General features: G+C 36.6%; 1 pseudogene; it reads right to left on the reverse strand.

The window, feature by feature from the left end:
* Positions 1 to 273: 273 nt before the first annotated feature.
* LOC148509008 (5S ribosomal RNA) lies at positions 274 to 391 on the reverse strand (annotated as a pseudogene).
* Between the last annotated feature and the right edge of the window lie 4,676 nt (positions 392 to 5,067).

Raw genomic sequence — 5,067 nt, forward strand, 5'->3', positions numbered from 1 at the left:
ATAACTTTTATTCGATATATTTAAATAAAATGTGAGGTACCGGAATTCCCCAAGAAGAAACAAAACTATAAGAGTATAAATGTAAAATGGATCTAATAAGGTCCTGAGGTGATCCTCTGGCGAAATACTAAATAATTAATAATCGTACCAATGGGTATGGTATTCGTGATCAAAAAAAGGTAAAGGTGTTTAACCATAAATAGGATACACGAATAAGAGTATGGTTCGTGGTGCTCTGACTGACACACTTGGGGTCCCCAAATATTCCTCTTTAATCTACGGCACCTGGTATTCCCTGGGGGTCTCCCCTCCAAGTACTAACCAGGCCTAACACCTTTTAGCTTCCAAGATCAGACGAGATTGGGCATTTTAGTGATGTATGGCCGTAGTAATAGTCATATGAGGAAGGGTAGAATGCCCCCACCTAGGTCAGAACAGAGACGTAACCAAAAGATCGATGTAGGACTAGTACAGTGAGAAGTCCATTTTTATTATAAAAATCGTGTACCAAAAAAGTTTACGCATGAGCATAATTTCATTGTTACACTTGTAATTTATGCGTCAACATTGTCAAGATAGACCGTTCTGACAGAATAGGTATTATCTTAATAAATAATTAATGTAACAAGAAAATATATCAAACAAATCGCCTTTTGATCCTAGTAGGATATCTGCAGTAATTGGATATAACACATATGTGCAAATGACATCTCCTATGTGACTCACTCAGAGTAATAATAGAGTATCACAAAATAAACATTCTCAGTTGGTCAAGGGTGTCAAAGATGTCATAAAACTATCACAATAATAGAGTTAATTGGTATGTATGGATAAATTAAGGTTCCCATATATTAGTACAAGGAAGCATAACATTAGCTCCAAGGTAGTTCTGAGGCAAAAATATCTTAGAGGGAACCTCTTGTTTCAGTATTACAATTTCCCCATGAACTCCTATGGCAGAGTAATCCGCTGTTAGGATGTGCAATGCGTTAGTAGAATGGGATTCACATACAATACACAAAATACATAAAACATAAAATAAGCTCCAAAAGAAATTCCGGGAGCACAGGAGGGAAAGTGAGATTACAATGCAGCAGTTAGTATATTACTCATTAAGGAACATATGTATCATATGCGATCACAAGTGTCATAATATTCACATAGACGTTATGCATACAACTTAATCTGCAAATAAAAGGAAAAGATTTATGAAACTGCCAATCTCAGTATATATGCATAGTGCTATGCCCCCCTGAATAGAGTATAACTCCTGCAGTTGAAAGATGTCCCAACAGTTTGGGAGTAAAGATCTATGCAGCAGGAAACAATTTACCTGCTCCAGTATTAGAGCCCATGTGGAATTAGAGATAAATATAAAGCCTTCTTGGCTAATACAATACCATCCCCATCGTGGTGGGAGCCCAAAGTCCTAATCCATACATCGGCTATGCGACGGCTGTTAGGTTCCCCCACTATGCGGCATGTGAGGACGCGCGTTTCGCCCGACTGAGGGCTTGTTCACCTCGTGTGTACTGAGTCACACGTGGCCGCTACTTAAGTGCAGTGAATATTCATAGGTCCAGTCTTCTGGGAGATATCATTGGATGCTGAACGGTTGCCCGGGCAATAAGCCACGCCCAATGATTACGTGTCTAAGCAATCATGTGGCTTATCCAGGCAGCCTATCTCATTGAGGTACACAGCAAAGCATGCTGGTATCTGTAGTTTAATGCCAGTGAGATGGAACCAGAGCGTAAATCGCTGCTGAAATACATCAGAACTGGTTAAGTGTAGAGTAAGACAGGTTTGGTTAATCAGAATCTAATATCAGGCATAACAAGAAATGGATCATATTAGTAAAGAATGAATACATTCATTCCCATGATTATTTGTCAAAAGATGGTATTAATTGGTAGAAATAAATATATGTGTATATAATAACCCAGTATTTTGGCAGTTTTAACTGATTTCTAAAGCATAAAAGTGGTAAGATGATGTTCAAAAGAAATGGAGCATGCTGGTACATGTAGTTTTTAACCCTAAAGTGAGCAATTCTAATGCTGTAATAAGGCATCGACGTCATGGGTCATGCATAGGGTGTGTGAATATACAAGGGATGAATAAGATTATCTAATTAGCCAAAATTAAAAGGTATAATACATTTAGTTGTAAACACCAAATGATTTTGATCAAATATACATATAAACATCACCCGGTCTGCCCCATGTGGGCAGATAATAACTCAGTGTGTTTTTTACTTAGTGGTAAATAACTCATGTATTATTTATTTGTTAATTAATATTGAGTTAGGTTAGTCCTATTGTATCAGAGTTAAGTCAAGAATACATTAATTAATTAATAGAACAGACCATATATAATGACACTAAGGTGTAAAGAAGCCTAATCTCTTTCTTCAAGACATGTTATAGTGAATGACAGTGTTATAAAAATTATATATTGGAGTGAACAATTCTCAAAAAGGTGTTCAAAAACAAAAAGTCTATGTAGTGAAAAATTTGTTTATAATAAAATAAGAAAGTGTTATAGAAACATGGGACAAGTGAATATGTATGGCTTTATATGTTTAATTGTGAAAACAACAAATAAATATGTGAAATGATTATACAAAAAGTGACGCTTAATGGGAAGGGATAAGTATATCCAATAATTAAAGTGATAACCACACACACCAAAAAACACCACACAGTGAAACAGATAAAAGAAAAGGTGAGAGAGAAACAGAAAAGGTTAAATAATTAAATATAAATAATGTATAAATAGGTGATCCTATATAGATAATACATGTGTGAAAAATATTTTTATAATATAATTCATATTGTGATTTTATCAGGTGTGATCTATGTGTACACAATTATTTACACAGTCCATAATAATATTCTAGAACATCTACCTTGTCCTCTAATAGGGTAAATCTCATATGACTCTTATAGTCAGATGATTCTAAGAACCATATATGTAGTCATGTGTTTAGAAATTAATATCAAATATAAAGCTCCAGGAGGTATTTCAAAGGAATATAAGTGCTGAATCTAGCTGCTTGCCAAAAATATATTCATGCCCTAATAAAGATCTCAAATGGTTCTTATGTTCCAGAGGTCCTAGAAAATAATAAAGTCATATATTTCAAGGTGAAAGCCGAATATACAAGATTTATAGAAATACACTGTAATTTGTGTATTCATTCATCCCATATGGGTTAAGAGTTCCCAATTTGAAAGTCCACATGCTTTCTCGTTTGAGTAGTTCTTGTGTTAGGTCACCACCTCGAATGCCCATATTGATCTTCTCCAACCCGAATGCCTGAAGTTCTTTATAGTTATTATTATGACATGCATAGAAGTGGCGTGCAACTGATGTGAGTTTCCTAAATTTGGCTTTGTCTGAGACAGCGTTTCTTATTGTCCCTACGTGTTCAAGGATACGTAGTTTCAGATTTCTCGACGTCATTCCAACATATCTAAGATTACAACTACAAGTCAGGCAATATATCACGCCTGAAGTATTGCAATTGATAAAATCCCTGATTTTTATCTCAGTTCCATATTTGTCAACCACTTTTTCTTGTCTAATCATGTGTGGACATGCCTTGCAGGTCCCACAGGCATAGGATCCTTGTGTTTTATTGACACTCTTAGGGTGTTTCACATAATGACTGCATACAAGTTGATCTCTAAGGTTTTTAGATCGTCGCCAGCCCATTGTTACCTTTTTGTCCAAGAGTGATGACAGATCCTTGTCTAAATGAAGGACTGACCAATGTCGTTGGATAATGTCCTGAATAGTTCTCCATTCTTTGCAGAAATTGCCAATAAATCTTAGTTCATCCTTGTTCTTTTTGGGCTTTTGATTGTGCAGATGTTGTTCACGGTCGTTGAATATGAATTCTTCTCTTGGTTTTTCAGAGATGCATGCTTGTGCTCGTTTTATACATCTCTTGCTATATCCTCTTTCTCTCAGCCTATTCACAAGTTCCTGGCTTTTGGTTGTATATACATGTGCCTCAGAGCAGTTGCGTTTCAATCTTAAAAATTCCCCTTTGGGGAGGTTTTCAACCGTGGGTGGAAAATGTGCACTAGTTTGGTATAGTAGGCTGTTTGTTGCTGTTTCCTTCCTGTATAGTTCTGTTTGTATGATTCCATCATTGGTTTTGTAAATCTTCAAATCCAAAAAGGTGACAGATTCTTGACTATAGAAATGGGTAAGTTTGATGTTGCTGTTGTTATTGTTTAATTCTTGTATAAATTTGATGAGTTGATCTTCTTCTCCCTCCCATATCATGAGGATGTCATCTATATACCTCCACCATCCTCCTATATATTGTGTGTAAGGTTCTCTTGCTTCATTGAACACAAACTCCCGCTCCCACTTGCCCATGAAGAGGTTGGCATAAGTGGGGGCACAAGCTGCCCCTATTGCCGTTCCTCTTCTCTGCAAGTAGAAGCGGTCCCCGAATGTAAAATAGTTCTTGGTCAAGATAAACTTCAGAAGGTCCAAAAGAAAATGATGGAATTGGCATGGTTCTTCCATTTTAAGAAAATATTCAACGGCCTGTAGGCCCAAATCATGGTCAATGCAAGTGTATAAAGACACCACGTCTAGGGTAACTAAATAATGATGTGTATCCAGTCTTATATCATTTAATTTTCTAAGAATGTCAGCTGTGTCCTGTATATAAGATGTTAGCCCTAGTACGTGGCGCCGAAGATGAAGATCAATGAAGCGGCTTGCCTTCTCGGACAGTCCACCTAGTCCCGATATAATCAGTCTTCCGGGTGGTTCGCAAATATTTTTGTGGACTTTAGGTAACAAGTATAGAGTTGGTATTTTTGGATTGGACACCTTCAAATATTCGTGTTCTTGTTTGCAAATAATTCCTTCGTGTCTTGCTCGATCCAGTATGCTATCAAATATACTGATGTAATTTTCTGTAGGATTGAAGGTAATTTGTTGGTAGCACTCTATATCCTCTAATTGTTTCATGGCTTCTTTCTGGTACATTTCAATTGGCCAAATGACAACGTTTCCCCCTTTATCTGAGGGCTTGAT

This window comes from Taudactylus pleione, unplaced genomic scaffold, assembly GCF_031769625.1.
Source record: "Taudactylus pleione unplaced genomic scaffold, aTauple2 ptg000333l, whole genome shotgun sequence".
Taxonomy (NCBI): domain Eukaryota; kingdom Metazoa; phylum Chordata; class Amphibia; order Anura; family Myobatrachidae; genus Taudactylus; species Taudactylus pleione.